The sequence below is a fragment of the Macrotis lagotis genome, chromosome X (genome assembly GCF_037893015.1).
Source record: "Macrotis lagotis isolate mMagLag1 chromosome X, bilby.v1.9.chrom.fasta, whole genome shotgun sequence".
NCBI lineage: Eukaryota > Metazoa > Chordata > Mammalia > Peramelemorphia > Peramelidae > Macrotis > Macrotis lagotis.
The window spans coordinates 143,167,803-143,193,816 of record NC_133666.1 but is presented as its reverse complement, the minus strand read 5'-3'; the positions used below and the strand labels follow the sequence as shown (position 1 = coordinate 143,193,816).

At 42.3% G+C, this 26,014-nt stretch overlaps 1 protein-coding gene across 1 annotated transcript in view; it reads left to right on the top strand.

Moving 5' to 3' along the window:
* The first annotated feature begins 885 nt into the window (after positions 1-885).
* Positions 886-26,014, top strand: part of LOC141498383 (ATP-sensitive inward rectifier potassium channel 12) — a 129,938-nt gene continuing 104,809 nt past the window's right edge. Inside the window, exon 1 of the mRNA XM_074201505.1 lies at positions 886-986. The gene's annotated coding sequence lies outside the window, so the exon portion shown is untranslated. The remainder of the gene's footprint in view (positions 987-26,014) is intronic.

Below are 26,014 nucleotides of genomic sequence, written 5' to 3'. Positions count from 1 at the left end.
TTGTGTTTCATTGCTCTCAAAAATAAATAAATAAAGTGGGGATGGGGGGGGGGGGAGAAGGGGGACACAGAGAGAGAGAGAGAGAGAGAGAGAGAGAGAGAGAGAGAGAGAGAGAGAGAGACGAGAGAGAGAGAGAGAGAGAGAGAGAGACGAGAGAGACGAGAGAGAGAGAGAGAGAGAGAGAGAGAGAGAGAGAGAGAGAGAGAGAGAGAGAGAGAGAAAAGCAAAGGTTGGAGCTGGATGGGGAGAACATTTAAAGCCTCGCTGAGCTGTAGCCGCACTCACCACTCAGGATCAGATAGCAAGAAAACCAATAGGCGGGGAGGTGGGGGGGCGGGGGGGACCTCTCACTGAGACACCGAGAGAGCGAGCGAGAGGAGCGCAGAGGGGCCAGGTCGCTGCCAATAATTGCACGAGTCAGGGAAGGATCCAGGCGTCCAACCCCTTCAGAGAGAGTCGGGTCCACCCAAGAAACCCATACTCTGAAACTCCGTCCAGGATGGGCGCTCAGTGCATCAGGAGAAGCCCCTTGGAGGGTGAAGGCTCTTAAGGGAGACCGGAGGCTCGGGAGCAGCTCTCCTCGCCTCGGTATTAGCTAGGGTTTGGAGGGTGACTTTTTTTACCCCCTCCCCCCCTTGCAAACCTTTATTTATTTAAATCGACCTCTCCCTCCCCAAACTGATCACCTATATTATATACATACATATTAGGCTGGGGAGGAGAAGAGGAGGCAGGAGGACGCCCCTGGATTGGGGTGGGGGTGGGTGGGGGGCTGGCTCTGCTCTTCAGCATGGAGGGATTGGATTCGCACCTGAGCCGGAGATGCAGCCCCAGTCCCGGCCCCAGCGGCAGCGGAGACAGCGGCAGCGGCAGCCGCGGGCGTGTTCCGGGGAACAGGAGCGACTGGCTGGATTCCCCGAGCAGCTAACTGGAGGGAGCGCCGGCCTCAGGAGACCGGGCTCCACAGGGGCTCCGGCCGCGGCGAGGTAAGGAGCGGTGGCGGGCCTGACCCCACTCCCGGCTCGCCCGCGGAGAGGGGCTGCGGGGGACGGGCCGGCAAGGGGGCCCCCGAAACCCAGACAGACCCAGAAACCAGGCAGCCACAGCCACAGGGATCTGCCCAGCCCCACTGAACCCGGGACAAGGCCGGCTGCCCTCACTCGTCGGCCTCCTTCCAGGGACTGCCAAGCGTGATTTAGCTCTTGAAGTCTGTGCTTTAAAAGCTTTTGGTAGGGGGTGAGTGGGAGGAATAAGGAATAGGTGCAACAACTAAGCTACCTCCCCTCCTAAGCCGCCCTCGACCCCCCAGCTCTCCCCCACAGCCCCTGTCTGATCCCAGGGCTCTGACGTTGGGGGTGTTGGCTCCCTTAAGATTCCTAAAAATAATCCTCCCCAGCCTAGAATAGGGACGAGATTGTGCAGGGAACATGGGTGGTGGTGGTAGTGTGGGTATTTTTTTATTTTTATTTTTTTGGTGAGTGATCTGGAGAAATGCTGACTGGTGCTTTTCTATTTTGCCTCGATTTCTATGTTTGTCGCTGATCTTCAGCGCCTCTTTGCCTGTCTCTCTCCGGCAAGTTTGAGATTGTAACCTTCGTCCTGGGCTCTGGTGGGAAACTTTGTAATTTTGCAATTGGATGTCTCTCCCCCACACCTACTCCTGTCCGTCCTTCTCTGTCGGAGGTTTGGGGAGATGTGGCTGAAGTGTGTTTGTGTGTGTGTGTGTGTGTGTGTGTGTGTGTGTGTGTGTGCGCGCGCGCGCCTGTGTGCCTGTGTGCATGTGTAGCTATGTGTGATTATGAGATGTGCAAAATAATCTGCCCCGCGTCCCCCAAACCCGCACCACACATTTAACCTGGATCCGTCTCTATGTGACCCTCTCCTCTCATAGACCTTTCAGAGAAGGGCCCATTTTTTCATGAAAACCTGACTGACTTGAGAACGCCTAGCTTCTTGTCCATTGAACACATACAAATTCAGCTGGATCACTTGAATAGTATCATCTCATAATAAGTTCTGATGTAGTAAAAAGAAAAACCATAATTCCCTCCCCCCTCCAATTAGCACCCTGACAACTCCTCTGGTGGAATTGTATTTTTTTTTAAGAAGTCAGCCTTAATTATGGAGCAAACAAACAGCTTTTGGAAAGAGAATTGGAGAGTATTTCATCCACTTCATTTCAGTTGAAACACCATCCACTGTCTTAGTCTTAGTTAAATTCACAGACTCCTTAGTCTAAACCATGACTCTATTACTAATAAGAATGTTCAATCTGGCAGGGAGATTAGAGACAGTCCAGTGAAATAATATTTACAGAGGAGGAAACTGAGGCCCACGGAGGGACAACTGCTTTCCCAATTTGATTTCTTTTGGAGGAAGGAGGAAAACTGACCTGTGATTTTATTGGTAATAGATAATTCCCACAGTGAAAATTTTACCAGTCTTAGCTTAGCAATTTATTTTAATAGTCTCCTGGAGTATAATGAGAGGTTAAATGACTTGTCCAAAGTCATATAACCAATATGTTTTGTAGGAGGACTTGAACCCAAGTTTCCCTGATGCCAAGCAAGGTTTGTTGCTTATTCACTATTCCAAATTGCCAGTCTGTTTATGTAGGATGGGACCAAAACTAAGTCCTTTTTTTGAGGGGGAAGGGAGGTTATTAGTCCCTGGATAGCAGTAGCCCTACTCTGGGTAACAAATGTAGACTCATAAACTGTTAGAAATGAAAGGAAGGAGAACAGGGAATGTCAGAGCTGGTATAGACCTGAGAGATCATCCAATCTAAACCCCACATATGACAGAGAGGACCAAGGCCAGAGAGAATGGTACAGATGGTAAGAGCAGATCCCAAGGCTTCTGATGCCCGTGTTCCTACCATACCTTAGTCCCTGCCGTCTAAATGAGGGCAGCTGCTTTGGGGGGAATCTCGGGCTAAGAGGTGATTCTTAGCAGATCACATAGCATTAGCTCCCTCGGGGCAAAGAACCATCCCCTGTCCCACCTCCCTCCAAACCACCCAGCAATCTTCCCAAGGAACAGTAATCCAGATGGAGTGAAGGGAGAGAAAATTACTCCGAGTATAACATTTTTATCTTTATTTCCTTTTGCCCATGCTATTTTTGGAGCTTTCTCTATGATTAAGGTCATATACAAATATACACATATCAAACCCAAAGTGTTTTCAGTAGAGAGGGATGGGGCTGGGGGGAGAAAGAGAGAAAGGGAGGTGAAGAGATGTCTTTGGCTCTTCCTTCTCGCCTCCCACCCCTCCCCCACCTCTTCTCTAAGGTGAATCTTGGGTTAGCTGCTACTGCCTGTCTCTTAATCTCCTGAAAGAGAATTCACCCACACCGAGTAGAAATCGGCCTCAGCCTCCCGCAAGGGGCGAGCACGCGAACGATTTGTGCATCTTGCCTCCTACAGAGGCAAACAGAGCAGTGCCTTGCCGGGCTCCAGCCTCCGCCTCTTCCAAAGGGAGTCATTCCTCAGAACATGAACCATCACTTTCAGACCCTCCTCTTCCCTTCCCGTCTTCCACCCTACCCCCACCCCCTCTTGCTAGGACAGGCGAGATGTGAAGGCGCCCGAGCCCCAGCCACTCTCCTAACCCTTCATTTACCTAAGTGAACATGATGGGCAACTCATCACGTTACATTGCTTCCTGACCCGACGTGACCACTCCAATGAGGCGCCACCGGCGGCTGTGTCTGAGGGCCTGGACTGGGACTGGAGTCTCAGGGCAGGCTGCCGACTCCCTGGGCAGGTTGGTCAACTGAGGCCAGGCTGTTGGTTACTTTTCTGAGCTATGGGGGGAGAGATAGGGGTGGGGGATCGAGGTTTCACACTTAGAAACTTCGATGGCTTCTGTTTTCTTTTGAGGAAAGCTCCTCCACCTTCCCACACACACACACTGGAATATTTGAGGCAGTCCCTCATTTTCCTTCTCCCCCCAAGCCTCACCTTGGTCACATACTTCTCTTAGTTTATTTCAGGACAGGCTTTCTCGTTGGGATTAGTAGGAATTCTGTGTGTGTGTGTGTGTGTGTGTGTGTGTGTGTGTGTGTGTGTGTTGAGGGGAGTGTCCTGTATTCCCCTTCTACTGGCTTGGGTTAATTCTAAGGGAAGAGGCCAACTCCAGGAGAGGAAGGGGAAGGTAGCTATTTACCTGTACTAGAAAGTACTGACTGGGACTGGGGAATCCAGAAGGCTGTGCAACAGAAAAGAAGCAAACCTTAGGAGTTCTGGGACTCCTGGGCTCCCCTTCAACTCATCACCACTTCCATCTAGGCTAGGGTCAGGAAATAGAAGGGGGGAGGAGGAGGGAAGGAGGTCCAATGGTGGTCTTCTATTCAACCAACACTTATTAGAAATACCTACTCTGGACAGGGAGCCTAGAGAGTTACAAAGTTTAGATAAGAGACAACTTCATCCTTATATGTACCCAATCTGGTCCCTGGTTCCCCAGTCTCTCCTCCATATCCTGCATCTAGCAGAAATGTGTCTGGGAATCTCTTGGGACCCAACTGGAACTCCAGGTCAAGGGACAGAACAAGGCAGGAGGAGAAGTGAGAATGGGTGCGTCAGACTCTTCCTCTTTCTGACTTCCTCTGTTCCTGTTGCCGGTGACAGTGAATGCAAACTGTTGGAGTCAGGAGTCTTTGATCACTGCTGTGACCTGCTTAGGGTAGGAGTGAAAGGTTTTCTTAGCTCAGAAATAGTAGGACAGGGAGCCTTGCTATTCTGTGCACACACTAGGGACTGAATAACTATTTAAGAGTTCAGTATAAATGTAATAATTTCTCCGCTTTGGCTGTACAACAAAACAGAAGTAAACTGCTTAAGACCTTAAGGATTTGCAGGTGGGGCACTTTAAAAACTCCCAAACTCACTTATATGCTGGGAATTCATTCTATGTGATTACCAGATAAAATGGGATTGGACATATCAATCTTCCCAGTTGGCCTGATCTTGGTACTATCCAGGGGTCAGGTATCCCCTACTCTTTTTTGTTGAAGTGAAACAATGAGATAGCAAGTGACTGAAGCCCCATGAGGAATTGGAAAACACTTCAAGGGATTGTCTCAATTTCCTTTTTTTTTTTGCAAGGAGATGGGGTTAAGTGACTTGCCCAAGGCCACAGAGCTAGGTCATTATTAAATGTCTGAGTCTACATTTGAACTCAGATCCTCCTGGCTCCAGGGCCTGTGCTCTATCCATTGAGCCACCTAACAGTATCACACCACCTCCATCAGTCATTTAATAGAACGATTTGGAAAAGTAAAAAGACTTGAATACCAAGAATTGGACCCAGGTCTTTGTACTCCAAGCCCAGGGGCCTTGCAGAATCTATAGTTCTATTCTGACCTTGGGGAGGAGGGCAGGAGGTCAAGTGAGAGGTTGAGTATAATTATCAACTTTAAGAGGAAAAAGGGTAAGAGGCAAAAAACCCAACTTCTCTCCCTAAGGATCTGTCTCTGAAGAATCTTGTAGACTTCTCATATTTTTGATCTGCACAGTCTAGCCAAGCTGAATCTATTGGAAGCAGAACAAGGTGACACTTCTAAAACTATGCAGGAATAATTATAATAACACATTGCATTTACAGAGCAATTTGTGCTTTTAAAAATGCATTGACGTCTTTTCTTCTCAATGGCCATGGATGTTGAGTCAAAGGTTGGGAATTACCCTGCCAGAGCTGGTGCCAGGGGGATGCTGGCACAGCTGTAAACTTTGGTCAGCTACAGAGAACATTGGCAGAATGATGACCTTGAATGTGGGTTCTCTGACCGATTTAAGTTTCCACCCCTGGGCATCACCACCACAACTTCAGCTAGGGCTAGGCTCCTGGAGGTTGTTGGCTAATCCTGTTTTTACCCCTCCAGGGAACTACTTGATAGCCTTGAGCAAATTATGTCCTGGAGACACTTGTTTTCTCTTCCCAGAAAGGAGCAAGCCTTGATTTTTCAGGGATGCCAGAGGGTCAAGGTGAAGTAGGGGGAGGGGACTGAGAGGCAGTCAGTAGCATGTGAACACCATGTGGACTCCTAACCAACTCTGCCATCTTTGTTTCTTATGGCAATTTTTTCTCTCTTCCATATGCATCTTGATCTTTTCCCCTCTTTCCTCCTCTTCAATATTTTCTCCAACTTCCCTTTCCTGAACTCTGTTTTTAAAAACAATTTTTATCTTTCATTATTCTGAATTTGATCAACACAAACAAACACAAATATTCCATATGCAAAAAAGAATCCCAAAAGAGGATCCTATATGAAACTGAAAAATCTCTTTTTTTGATAGAATAAATTCAACATGTTATTTTCATGACTGATGTGATTATCTGTGTATCCATTTGAATTTCCTTCTCATAAATTCTTGTACATGTTTGAATTATTCTCTTCACTCTTTTTTTTTGGTACTTTTTCCTCATCATTATTGCTAGTTGTCTATCCCTTCCAACTTCACCTCTCTGATTACAAATGAACCTTCAATATGGCAAATAAGCTGTCAAACAAAATATATCCCCACAGTGGCTATGTCCAAAGATATGTTTCATTCTGTACCATGAATCCAGCTCTTCTCTATGAAGATAGTTCCCCTTTTCTCTCTTTTATTGTTTTTTTCTTTTTACCTAGGCTTTTCCCATCCCCCCAGCACTGCTTACATGACTCTGGGAGAAGAAAACTTCCTTCTCTGAAATTCTATGATGTCATAACTGACACTAAATCAGAGGTCCTAAACTCCCTCAGCTCTGTTCAAAGACCCACCCCTTCCCAGCATTCCGAGCCCTCCGTCCTGCCCACCTCCATGGTGGTGATGGTGTGGGGGGGAGGGGTAGTTAGAACTGAAGGGAAAAGGAGAACCATGGGTCATATACATCTGGTCCACAGCAGAGGGGAAGCCTGAGGGAAGAAGGTGTATCATGCCAGAGACCAGGAGTGGGTTCTGATGAGGGAAGAATGAAGAAACAACCAAGGGTTGGGCTTCCTTTGCCAGCTACATCTGGTGCCTGGCCCTGGCCTGGGTCTGGGCCAGGGGAGTCATTATGAATGATCAGAGTTGGAGTGCCTGGCACATACCTACCCCCCGCCTTCTCTCTCTTTGTCTTTGTCTCTGTCTCTGTCTGTCTGTCTCTCTCAAAATAACCTCAGTGGCTCTGAGGAGAGGCAAGGCTGAGGGAGACTGGTTAGGCTGGAGGAATGCCATCTGGTCTTGAACACCAGAGGGAATGTTGGGGAAAAGAGGATACTTGTGGATAGTGGGAAGCACTTTTAGCTATGTGAACCCTTGGGGACTGCATAGAGGGAATGGTTAGTGTGTACTTGGCCACGGGCTGTAGATAGTATTCATTGAGCACCTTCAGTGTGGCACTATGAGAAACACCACAGAAATATGATATTGCCCCATGGGGTATACAATCTGACTAGAAACCATACTCACACAAACCAAACAACTAGAGAGAAAAAGACAGTTTTCAATAAAATGTTCAGTTCTAGTATTAAGGGTCAATGTCAAAAAAATTAAGAAAAAGAAAAGTGTTGCAGACTGTAATTTTCAGGAAAGGCTTCACAGAGAAGGAAAAGATAGTTCATTGAAAAGAGCACTAGATTTGGAGTTGGGGAACAACTATTCAAGTCAAGTCAACAAGCATTCTTATTTGAATCTCAGCTCTGTGGGACCTTGGGCAAATTGCTTTAACTCTCTGGGCCTTGTTTCCTCCCCTATAAAATGAGAAATTTGAACCAGATGATCTCCAAATTTCCCTTCATTTCTAATTCCTATGATCCTCTGAGGGACTTGAGCTATCCCAAAGGAAGGGTGGGATTCAGAGAAATAGAGAGGACTTGCAGAATCTATAGTTCTAGTCTGACCTTCTGGAGGAGGGCAGGAGGGCAGTGGCACAGTTTTAGTCAGCACAGGATTTGGAGGCAGGCAGAGAAAAGGACAAAGAGTCTAGCCCGCCTAGAATGGAAGTATATATATATATATATATATATATATATATATATATATATATATATATATATATATATATATCAGAAAGTCAGATTGGAGAAGGGAAAATGGAACCAGGTTCCAGAGAACCTTGAATATCAAGTTGAGTTCTAATTTGGTCAGATCATCAGTGGGGAAAGGTATTTTAAGTAGGCAAATAATCTGTCAAAGGCACAAGATGGATTAGTGGAGGAGAGAGACAAAATGGAGGCAGAGAGTCCAATAGACAATCGTTACAGAAGCATGAGAGAATAGTAATAATTCACATTTATAAAATATTTTAGGGGCAGCTAGGTGGCCCAGTGGATAAAGCACCGCCCCTGGAGTCAGGAGTACCTGAGTTCAAATCCAGCCTCAGACACTTAATAATTACCTAGCCATGTGACCTTGGGCAAGCCACTTAACCCCATTTGCCTTGCAAAAAACCTAAAAAAAATATTTTATAGTTTTCAGAGTTCTTTCCTTCCAACACCCTCTGAGGTCTTATAAGTATCATTATGCTTGTTTTTTAGATGTGGAAACTGAGTGGTGAATGACTTGTCCATGGTCTCACAACCATAGAATATTGGACCAGCATTCTCTCTCCCTTGAATAGCCTTAGCCCCTATGTCTGGAATGCTCTCCTTCCTTACTTCTTCAGAATCCATAGTTTGTTCAAGGCTCAGGAAAGGACCATGAAGAGATTCGACTCCCTTAGCTGCTAATGTCTCCCCTGAAACTTGTTGTCCAGTCATTCAATGATGTCTGATTTAACTTTGTATATCTTTTATACTTACATTTATATAAGCATACATGTATGTATATATATTGTATGTGTATATGTATTGTATATGTATATGTATTGTTTCATTCAAAAAAGGTTAGTTTCTTGAGGGCAAAGATTCTTTCATCCTGATTTTTTTCATTTGTGGTGCCATTTTCTACGATAATGCTTAGCAGCTAATAAATATTGGTTTACTAATATTAGAGCTAGGAATTCGATCCAGATCCTCCATCTACAGGTTCCACTATTCCAACTACACCCCACGAACAGAAAAGGAAATTTTGGGAACTGAGAGATAATTCAAAAGAATTGTTGGTGGCAGGCTTATGGAATTGAAAGAGTCATACATGACTGAACAGCTTTGATGCTAGAGTATTGCCATTAACAGAAATAGGGAAGTTGGGACTTTATCTTAAGGATGAAAGAATGAATTTTGTTTGGGACTTGTTGAATTTGAGATGAATCCAGAGCTCCAGCTAGACTGTAGGTAGGTAACTGAAAGTATTGCATCAAAACTGAGAGATGTGGAGGCAGAAGAGGCAAAGAGGGCCAGACCTGAGCCTTTAAGGATTATTCAGGGAAGAATAAGCAGAAAAGGTAGACTACTACTGAGTAGTGTGAGAAGTACAGCTTTAGAGCTGAATGGGACTTTTTTTTTTTTTTAGGTTTTTGCAAGGCAATGGGGTTAAGTGCCTTGCTCAAGGCTACACAGCTAGGTAATTATTAATTAAGTGTCTGAGGTTGAATTTGAACTCAGGTATTCACTCCAGGGCCAGTGCTCTATTCACTGCGCCACCTACCCACCCACATTGCGCCACCTAGCCTACCTGAATGGGACTTTTAAGGTCCTTTCACCTCATTTTACAAATGAGGAAACAAACCCAGAGATACTTAGTGACTTTCTTAAGCTCTCAAAGTCACCCAGGTATGAAATGAAAGCCTCAGGAGTTGAACTCAGATTCTTTGACCCAAATCCAGACTTTTGCTTTGTACCATTTTACCTCAGGAAGATTCTTTCTGGAATGGAATAAATGGGCAGCTAGATACTCTAGACCTAGAGTCAGGAAGACTCCTCTTCCTGAGTTCAAATATGGCCTCAGACACTAGCTGGGTGACCTGGACAAGTCATTCAACCTCATTATACCACTCTGGTGTGTTTGCCAAGAAAATCCCAAATTCAGGGTTCAGAATAGATGTGACTGAAAATGACTTAACAACAACAAAAGAGATAGGTTGTATAAAGAAAAAATTATCCCTTTTCCATTGGAAGGACTAGAGGAGCCTTTCTTTAAAATTTTACACCAGTAACCATTCACTTCTTCTAGATACTGTCTCCTTCCTTAGTTTTTCTGAAACTACTCCTAGGAATTCTCCTAGTTGACCTTTCTTTCTTACTCTCCTCAAAGGTTCTGGAAGACTTTGTCAGGATAGGTTGGAGTTCTTAATCATTTTTGTATCATGGATTTCTTTGGTGGTTTGTGAAATTAGATCTATGGATCACTTATCAGAAGAACGCTTCTAATGAATAAAATGAAATGCATAGACTTTTCAAATGAAATTAATTCTATTGAAATTTTGTTATGTAGATATGTATGCACATATATGTGTAGGTATATGTATATATATAAAATATATGCATATTTTATATAGAGAGAGAATCAAGTTTGTGGATTGTGGGTTAAGAAACACTAGAATAGGGCATTAGGACAAATATAATAAGATGAAATTCACTAGGGATAAAAATCAACTTTACAAGTTGCTTAGTGTAGGCATGCTTTGTCAATTTATCTGAAAAAAAGATGTAGGGAGTTTAGTGGATTTAGCAGATGAGGCAGTCAAAAAAACTAATTTAATCTCGAGCTTATTGAGGCATACTTCAAGAAATAAAGAAGTGACATCTCTTTAGACTCTGTCTTTGCCAGGTGTCATCTGGAGAATTGTATTCATTTCTGGGTACCATAGCTTAAGAGAGACATTGATGAACAATCCAGAGGAGGACAACCAAGATGGCAAAATCCTGAATTCTCCTAGTTGAAGGAACTCGAGATATTTAACTTGGGAATGATTCAGGGCAATATTGTATTATCTTCCAGTATTTTTAAAGATTGCCATGTGGAAAAAAAGTTTAGATTTGAGCCTAGAAGGGATTAAAGTTGCAAAGAGGTAAATTTGACTTTTCAGAAGGTGATTGAGCTGCATGAAAAAGTCATAGGTTCCCTGTTTTGGATATCTTTTTGCTAAAGCTAAATTACTGTTTTATATGTTGCAGTGGGAATTCTTTTTGGGTATGGGTTTGGGCTTGGTAGCCACTAAGGTCCCTTCTGATTATCCACTTCTTTGTTTCTCTTTATCCTCCTCCTCCTCCTTTCTAAAGATATGTTCTCTCAGGCTCTCTCCATGATGCATTTTTCTTATCTGACCATTCTCTTTTCCTTGGGAAGCACAACTTTCATAATCTCAATCATCATCTCTGTTCAGATAATTCCAAAATCTATATTTTCAACTCTTATTTCCATGACCTCCAATCCCATATTTCCAATTAACCTCCTGTTGGATATCTCCACCTGGAGGTCCTGCCAGCAATTCACATTAAACTTGTCCAAAATAGAACTTCTTAGCACCTACACTAAGCATGATCCGCTACAGCACCATCATCTTCGTGACCATACCAAAATCCTAGTCATATTCTTTAACCTTCGCTTCTCTATATCCAATCAGTCTACCGACAGCTCTAGCCCCTTCTTTCCATTCATGAAACTACCCTCCTAGCTTAGGCTCTTATCACTTCTTTGCCTGGGTTGCTGTAATCACACCCTATCAATCAAACCACAGACATTTATTAGGCATCTTTTATATGCCAGTACTTGGTTAAGCAATGGGGATGCAGGGAGTTAGCATTCTAATAAGAAGGGGGGAAAGGAAACATTTATTAAGCACTTATCTTCCAGGGAGTATGCTACATGCTTTACAAGTATCTCATTTGATACTCACAACAATCCTGGGAGGTAGGTGCTGGGGTTTTTTTTAATACATAATTTTATGTATTCTCATTTTATAGTTGAGGAAATTGAAGTAGAGATTAGGTGACTTGTTAGTAAGTATCTGAGTTAGGATTTGAACTCGGGTCTTCCTGACTTCAAGTCCAGTGATCTATCTGCCTAGGTACCTCAGGTAAGACAACATGCAAGTATAGGAAGAGAGGATACTGAAAGCTGAGGTGGGGGGAAGAGAGAGAGAGAGAGGAATCAGGAAAAGCTTCTTGTAGAAGATGGTTCATGAGCTGAATTTTCAAAGACACCAGAGTTTTCAAAAGGTGGAGGGAAGAAAGTCTATTCTAGGTATGGGACTAGTGGATGGTTCTGCCTCTCTGCAGCCTCATTTCTCTTCAATCTGACCTTTCTTCAGTTGCCAAAACAGTCTTCCTAATCCACAGGTCACTTACATGCTCAAAAATATTCAGTGATTAGTCTTTGCCTAAATGTTGGCCTTTAGGGTCCTCCAGGCTCCTTTTCCACTACTCTCCATGTGTTCTAAATCTCTATCAAATTGACTTCTAGCTGTTCCCCAGTCTCATCCTGCCCTCTCCTGCCTCCTTCATCCATTAGCAAAGGCCATCTGCCATGCTCAGAATAGAAACACTTCTCATCTCAGCTTGTTGAAATTCCTCTCTTCCTCTTAGGAGCCACTTTGGTGCCACCTCCTCTATGAAGCCTTCTCTGGTTCCTCCAGCTGAAAATATTCTCTCCCTCTTAAAATTTTCCTAGAACATCTTTGTGGGATCTTTCTTTTGTCCCTCTTTACACTACACCCTCTATAATACTCATTTGAACACATGCTAAGTATCATTCCCTTCTAATGTAATGTAAGCTCCTTGAGGGCAAGGACAGCTATTTTTCATCTTTGCATTCCCTGAACTTAGCACAATGTTTGTTTTTTGGCATTTGTTTTAGTGAATTCTTGAATGTGGAGAACTGATGGAAATCTGAAAGAGGCAGTTGTGGAAATTGGTAGAAGGGGCCACAAAGTGTACTAGCTTTGGATCATAAAAGGATAAAGAACTAATTTGGAAACAGGATGAAAAACACATTGAGAACTGTCTTCCCAAGCTAATATAGTAACTGACCATATTGGTGAACCAGGCTAGATGCTAGGTTAGTGGGAGAAGTTTATCTTGAAAACTGTCCTCTTTTATGTATAGGGTAGGCCTCTGTTTCTTCATCTGTAAAATGGAAATAATAATAGTCAATCCTACTGACCTCAGAGGGTCACTGTGCAAAAATGTGAACTATCATTATTTTGAAATTTCTGTACTTGACCTGTTTCATTTCCCATTATTTTCTATAGTTACAGAAAATAATATTCTCCATATTCAATAATTCATTACTATTTTTTTAGGTTTTTTCAAGGCAAATGGGGTTAGATGGCTTGCCCAAGGCCACACAGCTAGGTAATTATTAAGTGTCTGAGGCAGGATTTGAACCCAGGTACTCCTGACTCCAGGGCCGGTGCTTTATCCACTGCGCCACCTAGCAGCCCCTCACTACCATTTTAACAAAAGAGAAGTATCTCAGCCTTTGTCTTGAGAGCAAAGTAAGATCATCTACAGTGATGCCAGTCAAGGACTGGGAGCAGCTGAGGAGAAACAGAAGCAATTGCAGTACTGCCATTTCAGAGATCTCATGAGTAAGAATGGAGTGAGAGTCACAAAACCATCAGTGTAGGGCTGGAACACATCTGAGAGATCATCTAATCCAGCCATCCTCATTTGTAGCAAAGCAAACCAATAACAAGAAAAGTGAAATGCCTTGGCTAAAGTCATAAGGTAGCAAGGCCAGGATTCTAACTTGGGTACTCTGATCTGCAAGTTCAGGGTTTTCACAACACTATAAGAAAAAGAAAAACACCTTCATAAGGGCTAAGTCTACTCTGTCTCTCTACAAATAACCCAACTTGTAGGTAGGGAATACTGATAAGAATGACACAAGTCCCTATATCTTGGGGGGTTGGTCCTAGGTGCTCTTGAAAGAAGACTGGGTCTTCCCAGTATCCTCCTCTCCTAGCCTGTGATGTGGTAATCTAGTTGCAGCATTGCAGTTTAGGGCGAGATGCAGTAAGCTCTTCCAGCTGGTTGAGATCAAGAGGCAAAGATCCAGTTCATTGACACTATCATTTTTACTCTAGCCATTCAATGATACTAATCCTCCCCTCTCCTCCCTGTCTCCTTCCTTCACCTCAACTCCTTAGAGGAAGATCAGTGGAAGAAGCAAGAAATAAAGGCCATGGTCCTTATTGCTAGTGACCTCAACCTCACTTTTATGATTTCCTATACAAACTGGCTATGGCAGCTAGGTTCCACAATGGATAGAGCACTTGTCTTAGAGTCAGGAGGATGGGATTTCAAATCCAACCTCAGACTCTTGCTACTCAATAGCTGTCTTTGGGCAAGTCTTTGGTCAAGTCATTTAGCCCTGATTGCCTCACATCTAGGGCCATCTTCAGTTGTCCTGATTAATATCTGGCCACTGGACCCAGATGGCTCTGGAGGGGAAAGGGAGTCTGGTACTCCCTTGCTCATATTCAATTAATGCCCTTGTCCTGGCATCACCTCCCTGATGTATGGTCCTCTTCAAGAATGAAGGACGGGGGTGGCTAGGTGGCGCAGTGGATAAAGCACCTGCCCTGGAGTCAGGAGTACCTGGGTTCAAATCCGGTCTCAGACACTTACTAATTACCTAGCTGTGTGGCCTTGGGCAAGCCACTTAACCCCGTTTGCCTAACAAAAAAAAAACAAACCTAAAAAAAAAGAATGAAGGACAAATATCATAAAAATTGGCTGTTACATGGAACCCCCTTGCCTACTATCTGAGTTTCAATCAAACTTATAATCTACTATACTTTAGACTTCACAGTACAGTGAGAGGTGGTGTAATTGATAGAGATAGCTTTGGAGTCAGGACAGACCTGGGTTCAAGGTTCATCTTTAGCTCATACAGGCTGGATGGAAGACAGCGACTTCTCAGTGTCTGAGACAACTCCTTCAGAGAGTGGTTCTCAAACATTTTTGGTTTCATGGCCCATTTAGGCCCTTGCCTACTATCTGAGTTTCAATCAAACTTATAATCTACTATACTTTAGACTTCACAGTACAGTGAGAGGTGGTGTAATTGATAGAGATAGCTTTGGAGTCAGGACAGACCTGGGTTCAAGGTTCATCTTTAGCTCATACAGGCTGGATGGAAGACAGCGACTTCTCAGTGTCTGAGACAACTCCTTCAGAGAGTGGTTCTCAAACATTTTTGGTTTCATGGCCCATTTATACTTAGAAAGTATTGGAGACCCTCCCCCAAAGAATTTTTTTAATGTGGATTATGTCAAAATTGTCCATATTAGAAAATAAAACATCTTAGTTTTATTACAAAAGGAGAAACTAGGTGGTGAAGTTGATAGACTGCTAGACCTGGAGTCGGGTAGACTCATCTTTAAATTTACCCTCAGATATTTACTGTGTGACCCTGGGCAAGTCGCTTCATTCTGTTTGCCTCTGCACACACAAAAAGATAAAATATAATTTTCTCTTTTTGTCATTGAGAATCTTCCAGGGTATGAGCAATAAAAAGTCAAGTCTGACATTTATTAAATATAGACTTTATGCTAGTCCCTGTCCTAAGTAGTAGGGATATAGAGAAATGCTTCAAGTAGATCAGTCTTAATGGGGAAATACTTGCATACTATGTACCTACAGGTCCATATAGGATAAATTAGAGATCATTTCAGAGGGAAGGCATTAGTCTTGAGGGAGATCCAGAAAAACTTCTTGAAGAAAGAGGGATTTTAGTTGAAACTTGAAAGGTCCATTATACTCTCTTTGGGTCTCTGTTTCTCCTCTCTTTGTATCTATCCCTTCTCTCTCTGTCTCTTCTCTGTCTCTCCTTTATGTCTCCCTCTCTTCTCCTTCTCCCCCTCTCTTCCTCTTCCCCATTTCTCTCTCTCTCTCTCTCTCTCTCTCTCTCTCTCTCTCTCTCTCTCTCTCTGTCTCTCCCTCCCTCTCCCCCTCTCCCTCTCCTTCTTTGTCTCTCTGTATCTCTCTCTCTGTATCTTTCTCTCTGCCTCCCTCCCTCCCTCCCTTTGTCTCTCTCTCCCTTTCCCTCTCTCCCTCTCTCTCCCCCATCCTCCAATTCCTCTCTCTGTCTGTCTCTCTGTCTCTCTGTCTCTGTCTCTCTGTCTCTGTCTCTGTCTCTCTCTGTCTCTCTCTGTCTCTCTCTCTCTCTCTCTCTCTCTCTCTCTCTCTCTCTCTCTCCCTCCCTCCCTCCCTCTTCCCCCCACCTTCATGTCCCCCTATGGCTCTGTCTCTCCTCTCTCTGTGGCTTTCTCTTGGAGAGGTGGAAGAGAGGCCCAGGCACAAGGAGATGGAATGTTGTGTTTGAAGACTATCAAGGAGATCAGTGGCTCTGGTTTGTAAAAAACGTGGAAAGTGGAAAGTATAAGGAAGTATAAGAATACGGACAGGTAAGCAGAGGTCAGGTTTTGAAAGTCAAACAGATTTTATATTTAATCCTGTAAGTAATAGGGAGCCATCGAAGTTTATTGAGTAGGGGAGAGGGAGTGGCATGGTCAGAACTGAGTTTTAGAAGACATCGTAAAGCTTATAAAACATCTCTCCCCCTTCAGTCTACATTCCAGCCCAAATGTCCTACTTTTGTTTCTCACAGATGACAGCCTAGCTCCCATCGCCATGCATTTGCACATAAAAACCATTCTTAGCTCATTTGTTGTTTCTTTCATTTCAGTTGTATCTGACTCTTCTTGACCCCATTAAGGGTTTTCTTGGCAAAGATACTGGAGTGGTTTTGCCATTTCCTTCACCACTCATTTTATAGATGAAACTGAGGTAAACAGGGTACAGTGACTTGCCCAGAGTTGTGCAACTAATAAGTATCTGAGACTGGATTCGAATACAGTTCTTTCTTATTCCAGGTGTGGTGCTCTATCCACTGTATCACCCAGAGATCATGTTGGATTATATAGTCTTTACAGACCCCTCTCAATTCTAAATCTATGATCTCTTAGGTCCATTCTAGTCCTAAACTCGATGATCCCATGAGACTTAATTCTAGTCCCTTTCCGAGCCTCCATCTCTTAATCTGTAAAATGGTTTATAACATCTGTCCTGCCCAACTCACAGGGCTGTTTGAGCTATTAAAATGCAAGGAATTATTATTTTTTATGGAGAGAAATATCTTGGCTGGAAGAGTGGAAGGTGCCTGTGTGTATATGGTAGAAGAAGAGGACTGAAGAAGGTGGGGGGAGGGGAAGGAGGGATTCCTGGTCTTAGCTGGTATAGGAAGACCAGACAGAGCTGTGTGGGCTGAGGTACAGGGAGAAGGGAGTAGACACACCCTACCACCTGCCTGTCCTTTTCTGGGCTTAGATGGAACTGGGCCTTCCTGCTCTCCTTTGTATAAGAAATACAATTCTCTAAGCACATTAAGAAAAATAATGAATTAAAGCAAACAGCTGGCCTTGTAGGTGGTGGGAGGAGGCTGCCTTCTGAACCTCTTGACTTGGTTCATTGGTTTATAGCCAAAGTGGCTGGCCAGACTTCAATGAAGCCTAGAGAATGGGGAGTCATTGAAATTATGGAATGCTAGCCCTAGAAACAAGGCCTTAAGGATCATCCAACTCAACTTTCCCACTTTAGAAGAGGAAACTGAAGCCCATGAGAGGTGACTTGTACAAGTTCACACAATGAGGCAGTGATTGGACTCATACTAAAATCTCACACTCTCCCCACAAGTTTTTTTTTTTCCCTACAAGTTTGATGAAGAGATTGAGTCAAGGAAGTTTGTTACTCAAACTTAGGCCTGCCTAGCAATGCCACACACACAAGAGACACAAGGTCTGGGTTTACTTCTTCGCTTTGTTGTCAGCTTACTTGGAAAAATTATTTCATCTCTTGGGTTCAGTTTTTCTAGCTGGAAAATAGGTATAATAAAATCTATGCTGACTGAGTTTGTGTGGGAAGGAGACCAGGGATGTTATAAAAAGACATGGAACCATGAGTCAGATTTCCAATTTTTTTGGCACAGTAATTGAGAGTCAAATGACTTGTCCAAGGTCACACAACTAATATTAAGGGACAGATTTGAATTCAGGTCCTCCTGGTTTCAAGGTCGGTGCTCTATCCACTCCACCACCTAGCTACTCCCTCAGATTTCCCTTGTTAGTCATCTCAAGATTTGGGGTCTTCCAAAAGAAGTACTTTCTTAAAACATGATTTTCATCATGCCACTACCCAGCTCAAAAATCTTGAAAGACTGATATTCAAAGTCTCTCTTGGTCAGTCCCCCTCTACCTATACAATCCTCTCACCCATATTCTTCTGTTCCTCAGTTTTTCCTCTTCCCCTCCATTTCACCCCCAACTTTCATATCTTCCTACTTTTATGCCTTTTCTAATGCTTTTTAAAAAAAATTTGCAAGGTAATGGGGTTGAATGACTTACACTAGGTCAAACACTTAAATATTAAATGTCTTAGGTAGGATTTTGAACTCAGGTCCTCCTGACTCCAGGGCCATTGTTCTATTCACCATGACACTTAACCTACTCTATTTGCCAATGTTTTCTGCTTTCACTTGAAATGCCTTCTTATCTCCATTTCTGCCTTTCCAAATCCTACCCTTCCTTCATAGTGCAGCTCATTATCCATGTCCTCCATGGAATCTTCCCAATCCATTAACAGTTGAACTGATTTTTCTCCCATAACACTTGTTGGGTCCATGTGGCTTATTTCTTGTGCTATGATTGGTTTACAGGTAGTCTCAAATAAACTATATTCCACGAGAGAATGAAAACCCTTTGAAAGTAGGAATTGTTTCATTCTTTGCACTTTTATCTCTAATTCCTGGAAAATAATGTAGGCTTAAAAATGCTTATGAGGACAAGATTCCCATCTTTTTTTACCCCTCTGTACTAAGCGCTCAATATAGACCAATTAGAGTAAGGAAAGAAAGGAATGGAGGTTTATTGCTAGGTTCCACCAAACATTGATTAAATACCTACTGTAGCCAATATTTGAGTAAACAAGATAAAAACAAAACAGTTTAGGGATTGGGTTTTTTTTGGTAATGCAATGGGGTTAAGTGGCTTGCCCAAGGTCACACAGCTAGGCAATTATTAAGTGTCTGAGACCTGATCCAAACCCAGGTACTCCTGACTCCAGGGCCGGTGCTTTATCCACTGAGCCACCTAGCCACCCCACCCCAATACTTCTTAAGAAGTTTATAATCTCCCCTGCCCTCCTCAACCCTGTCCCTTCTCTACCCTGCCCCGCCCCCCCCCACAATAGATTCATTTCCTACCTAACAGAGTCAGTCTAAATCAGGATTGTGAAATCCCCAAAGCTTGTATTCAGTAGCCTACCCAAATCCATTTTTGGATTTTCTCCTTTCCCTCCTTGATATCCTGTTCCCATCTACCCCAGGTAGTACTCTGGACTTGTCTTCTCCCCACCTAGCAAACACTTCTCTTAGCTTACTGTTCTATTTGAAATAGTTTGACAAACTAATTTAGGATAGTTTTAATGATGGAGGTAAGAGGGACATTTAGTGCCTTAACTCAAAGGAAGGGAGCTCTAAAAATGAAGTTTTAGGTATTGTAAAATATAAGGGGGAAGGAAACAAGAAGGAAAGGATAGAGTCCTTCTCATTAACCTTCAGCATGATGTAGTAGAGAGAATAGTGGACCAGAAGTCAGAAGTCTTAGCTTAGTTGATCAGATCTGCCCCTATGATAAAAGATTATAGAAAAGTTTCATGTAAAAAAAATGATTGTTTGAGCTGTGTCTTGAAGGAAGAGAGGGATTCTGTGAAGGAGATGTAAGGAAGAAATACATCCCAAGAATGGGGAATGGCAGTTCCCCCCCCCCCCTCCTCTTCTGCTTCTGTCTAAAACTATACCTATGGCACTCCTTCAGGCTAAGAAGCACTGAAAATACCTGTTACCCCTATCAGTCATTATCATGGTATCATAAATTAGTTTGTCACTGAAGACATTTTTGCCTGGAGGAGTGATATGACTGAAACTAGACTTAAGAAAGATTATTCTTGTAGCAGTTTGAAGGGTGGAGTGATAGGAGGAGAGTAGAGAGGCTGAAGATTGATAGGAATCAATCAACAAGTATATATTAAATGCCTATAATGTGCCTAGGTACTGGGAAAACAAGTCCAATGAATGAAGTTGTCTTTGTTTATAATAAATATAGCCAACATAATTATATATATATTTACAAAGAGGTTAAATAAAGATAATTTAGGGAATGAGGGAATTAGGAAAGGCTATATGCAGAAGATGCTACTTAAGCTGTGGAAAGACTCATTGAAGGGGCGGCTAGGTGGCACAGTGGATAAAGCATGGGCCCTGGAGTCAGGAGCACCTAAGTTCAAATCCGGTCTCATACACTTAATAGTTACCTAGCTGTGTGGCCTTGGGCAAGCCACTTAACCCCATTTGCCTTGCAAAAAAAAAACAAACCTAAAAAAAAAAGAAAGAAAGACTCATTGAGAAGTTACTGGAATGGCCCAAGCAGGTGGTAATTACAAAGATGTTATCAGTGGAGCCAAATGCAGATATTAAAATTTTGGGATCTTGCCTTAACTATCTGTCATTTTAGGATCTTCTATTTCCTCATCTGTCAAATAGACTAAATAGTTACATTCCTTAGCTTCCTATAGGTCATTCTCTAAATCCAAGAAGGTTCTTTGTAAGAAGGAAATTCATTTTCTTCTTGACTTGGCTCTTTTCTGATCACCTGGAGGAGCTGGAAATTGCCCCATAGTCTGTAGCTGAATATTTTTTGGTAGATCTGTTTCAGAATAAGCTAAGCTAGGGACAGCTAGGTGGTACAGTGGATAAAGCAAGGGCCCTGGAGTCAGGAGAACCTAAGTTCAAATCCACCCTCAAATATTTAATACTTACTTAGCTGTGTGACCTTGCAAATAAAAAAAGAATAAGCCTAAATACCTCCTTATATGTCCTTCTGAGAAGATAGTGATGGGGCTTAGTTGCAAAGCATGGGCCTATGAGTGAAGAGGTATTCACCTGTAACCTTCATCTGCCACTAATTTCCTATACAACCCTTCTCTTTTAGGGGGTCAAATGCTCATGTGAAATGGCGGGGGTAAGATAAGCTAATTTTATAAGAGACTGGGATATATTCAGTGGTGTGCTGGTAAATATTTAACAACCATCACTCCTCTTCCCCCCTCATCCCCAGATGTGCACAAGATGCATGTTTAAGTTTAATCATATGACTCTGGAACAGAAAGTGAGGCTAGTGACTTAATACAGCACCCCCTCATTCAAATCTAATTCTTGTGCTTGTCGTGTTATCACCTCCCTGATGATATGGTCTTTTTCAAGAATAAAGGACAAACGTTATGAACATTTTTCTCCATCATTTTTTAAAGCCTAGATAGTCCACAAAACAATAAAGCAAATCTTGATTTATAATATTTTTCTAAGGTTTAGATGCACACATTGAAATTTTAACAATTGATTCCTGAGAACCAGTATGAGCTAGCTTCAAGCAAACCATTGGATATATCCTGGCTCTGCCTAGAATGATCTTGGGCAAGTAATAGGATCATAGATTTAGAATTTGAAGGGACTTTAGAGACCATTAAATCTGGAAGAACTTCACTATTTTTGCATCATGGTGAAACCTATGGATCTTTTTTCTCAGAAAAATGTTTCTGAATAATTGAAGAAATTGTTTCATTTCAGTTAGAAGCTAGAGAAATTTAAAATGTGATTTTTTTTCTCATATAGATTATTTAGAATATTCCTATGCTTTAGTATCAAGGAACGTCTCCTGTCCCATCTAAATACCTCCCACTTACTCCTCAGAATTCCTTTAACAGGAAACAAAACCAATAAGGCCTATTAGGGATGGGATTTAACCCATAAGCTCTGTTGAAAGAGGCAGTACAAGGACTGACAGAGTAATAGCACTTCAGATTTAATAAGAATTTCACTCCCCCATGATACTATGAGGAATACAAGTCTTATTATTCTCATTTTTTACAGATGAGGAAACTGAGGCTCAAAAAAAAGCCATGGCACTAGCCAGTAAGCCTGAGGGTCAGCATAGGAGCCCAGGTCTCCTGATTCAATGCTGTATAAAATACACTGATCTACTTTTGGTTCTTTCCACAGGCTCTGTGTCTGAGATCAGAGCCTTTCTTGAAATTAGGAGTGAAAGGGCAGGAGAATAGAAATTTCCCAGGAGTGAGAAAAAGGCAAATAAAAGACTGACTGAGGAGGATCAGGACTCTGCTTTATGCATAGGGGCCTATGTGACCACAGCCCAGTGACCTATGTGAGACAAGCCTGTGTTTTCCCTAATACTCCTTACAGGGAACTATAGTTATCATCCCTGCCTAACAGACAGTCAGTTAGTCAGCAAGTATTTATTAAGCTCTTAATATGTGTTAGGCAAGCTAAGCATTGGGCATACCAAAAAAAAAATGTTCCCTGCCCTCAAGAACCTCATATTCTAATAGGAGAAACACCATGCAAACAGTTATGTTTATACAAGATACATACAGGCTAAATGGAGGGGAATCTCAGCAAGAAGACAGAATCATGATCAAGTGATTTTGTGGAAGGAAATAAGTCTTCAATTGGGTAGGTGCTTAAAGATCCCATTCTCTGTGTGCTGATTTGAGCTCAATCAGGTCAGGTAAGAGCTGGGATGGGGTCTCTCTCCTTCTACCCCACTCCCCTCCCTACTGTCTCTGGGTACCCATTGTCTCCTCTGGAGCTGGAGGCCTGATCCATCCTGTCCTCCTGCTCCTGCTGAGTCTCAAGCTGCTGGTCACACCAACTGGCCAACAATACCACGCCAGAGACCTCCCTCTTTGGCCTAAGGAATGCTCCTCTGGCAGGGAATCTGGCATAGGTGCCTGCAGGGACTTGGCAGGTATGACCAGGGCCAGCAGTTAGGGGAGTGGTTGAGTAGAAGGGCAGGCCGAACCCCAGGAATAGGCATTTTTACATTTTAAAGTATCCAAGGTTATGTATGAGCTCTGTTGGAAGCCCTTAGGTGGGAGTGGGTCCAGCCCTTGAGGCTGAGTATAGACAAGTGTTAGAAAGACTAAATTCAGAAAATAGATTTTTATGATTCAATGAATGAATGAATGATGAGGCATTTTTAAGCACTTATTAATGTGTCAAACATTGTTCTAAGCATTGAAGTATTTGAAATGTATATTTAATATTATATCATTATATATTATGTACACACAGATCTCTCTATTATACAGAGACACATATATACACACATGTATACACATATGTATGTGTATGTGTATATGTGTATGTATATGTGTGTATATGTATATGTATATGTATATGTATATGTATATGTATTTGGAGCAGCTAGATGGCACAGTAGATAGAATGTTAGACCTAGTGTCTGGAAGACTCATCTTCCTAAATTTAAATCTCCCCTAGAATCAGACAAAATGCTATATACATATATATATATATGGCATTTTCCTTTAAGAGTTTTCCCTTTGATTAATAATCTGTAAGGGCAGCTAGGTGATCAGTTAGATAAAGTGCAAGATCTGGAGGTAGGAAGACCAAGGTTCAAATACAGCTGCTCACAATCTGTGTAACCCTAGGCAATTCACTTCACCTTGCCTCAGCTTGCTCATTTGTAAATTGAGCTGGAGAAGGAAATGGCAAACCACATCAGTTTCTTTGCCCAAAAAAAATCTGAAATGGAGTCATGAAGAGTCAGACACGACAGAAAATAACTGAATAACAAAATATATATGTACATATATATTTATTTGAATATTTCCCCCCTCAATTAACAAAAATCTTTTCTCTGCCTACTATCTTCCTCTGACCAATGGGGAAAAAAAGTAACAAAACCCCTCAAAAAATTGCATGTTCTGGGCAAAGACAGTTTCTACCTTCAAGGACACATTTTTATGATAATAAGAAGTATTAATTATTATAATTAGTAGTAATTAATAATTTATTTATTTATTATTATTATAATGGGGAGAAACAGTAAAGGGAAAAATGGCTAGGTGGAATTTTATGGTTTGGAAAGATACTGAGATGGTGAATGAAGCCAAAGGGAATAGATTCCTCCTTTCCAGGAGAAAAGACAGTTGATTTGATTATGGTTTCAGAACTGGAAAGGATTTGGGGGATAGATGGGAGCAAGAGAGTGACTGGTAAGGAAAGGTCTAGTGATAGTATGGAAAGTATTCTATCCTGTGATCCATCTTTCCAGTTCCTCAGGTTTCTTATCCTCAGCATTATTTTTGATACTCTCCCCTATCCCATTTAATCCAATCAGTTATCAAGTCATGCCCTTTCTACTTTGACAGTATCTCTTGAATTCAACCCCTTCCTCTCTCTCTCTCCTCACACAATTTATACTTTTTGTTGAGGCCCTTATCTCTCACCTAGATTATTGAAAGCCTCTTAGCTGGCCTCCCCATCTCAAGACTCTCCCCCACTCCAGTCCATTCCATATGTTATTGCCAAAGTGAGTTTCCTTAAATGAAGAGCTGATCATGAGGCTACCCTGCTCAGTCAACTTTAACGGTTTCCTGCTACCTATAGGATCACACATCAACTCCTCTGTTTACCTTTGAAAGCCTTTTACAACTTCACCCCAATATATCCTTCTGGTAATATCATTTGGACACTATGTTCCTGTCCACACTCAATGATCCAGCTGAAGTGGCCTTCTCTCTATTTATCCTATGTATATTTATATTTGTCCTTGTGGTCACTTGTCCCCTGTCCTATTAGAATGTAAATTCCTTGACAGTAGGGATTTTTAGCATTGGCCCTGGAGTCAGGAAAATCTGAGTTCAAATCCATCCTGAGATACTGGCCACGTGAACCTGGGAAAGTCACTTATTACCAATTGCAGGGTCTGGGAGTTGGGGGGAGAAGGATTATTTCATTCTTTGTATTCAGATCCCCATCATCTAACACAGTGTTGTTGTTCTTGAATCTTTTCAGTCACGTTTGAATCTTTGTGGCTCCATTTGGGTTTTTAAGCTTTCCCTTCTTCAGCTCATTTTACAGATGAGGAAACTGAGGCAAACAGGGTAATCACATAACTAGTAAGTATCTGAGTCTGGTTTTGAACTCAGCTCTTCCTAACTCCAGACCTAATACCCTGTCCACGGTATCCACTTAGCTAGCTGTCCATCTGTACCTGGTGCTTATTAAATGCTTGTTGGTGGATTGATTGATTTGAATTGTGTCTGATACTGCTTGCTGAGTAACTGACCTTGGGGAGGTGGAATCATAGACTCATAGGAAAGGAACTTCAAAATCCATCTGAACCAAAAATCTTATTTTACAGATGATGAAAGTTTACCCTATAGAGGCTAAACTTACCCAAGGTTACACAGGTAATAAGTGTCAGAGGCAGAATTTGAATTTAGGTCCTCTGACTCCAAAGCCTTTCTATTGTATGGTGCTACCTTACATAGAAAATAGGGAAGTAAAAGGAAGTAGATCGATTAATGGTCTTCCCAATCCTAAAGTGTCAATCTTCTCACTACTCCTATAAAGCTCAGTTTCCTCTTTGGTAAAATGAACTGGAGATGGAAATGGTAAATGACTTTATTATCTCTTCCAAGAAAACTCCAAATGAAAACCTAAAGAGTCAGACATGACTGAAATGACTGAACAGCAACATAGCAGTATTAGAGTTAGAGAATCATATGTGAATTCTTAAAAATTCTGAAATCTAGTTTGCAGTGTTATAAGTTAGTATTATACCCATAGAGTACTAGAAAAAATCTAAAAGATAATCTAATCCAATATTGTCCACATAAAGAAACTGAGATCCAGTAAAAGTTGCACCAGTGACTTAGGGCCAAAGTTAAGACTAGAATTCAGACCTCAAGCCCCAAGTCTTTTTCTTGAGTTGAGCATGAATTCATTTGTCATATTGGCTAGCTGTTCAACCAGAAGAAAACTGAATCCTGGGAATGTGGGCTAAAACAAGAGGGAGGGGTAGAACTGGGCATGCTATTTATTGGGGTAGCTGAAGCTGGGGAGAGTGTGAGTGCACTGGGAAAGGGGGGGATTGAGAAGAGGGGGTAGGGGGAAAGTCTACAGAAACCAGCTCTGAAATATAATGTACTTAAGCAGTATGGTGTAGTAAGAAAAATTCATTGGTCTGAAGGTCAGAAAGCTCCTAGGTCAAGTT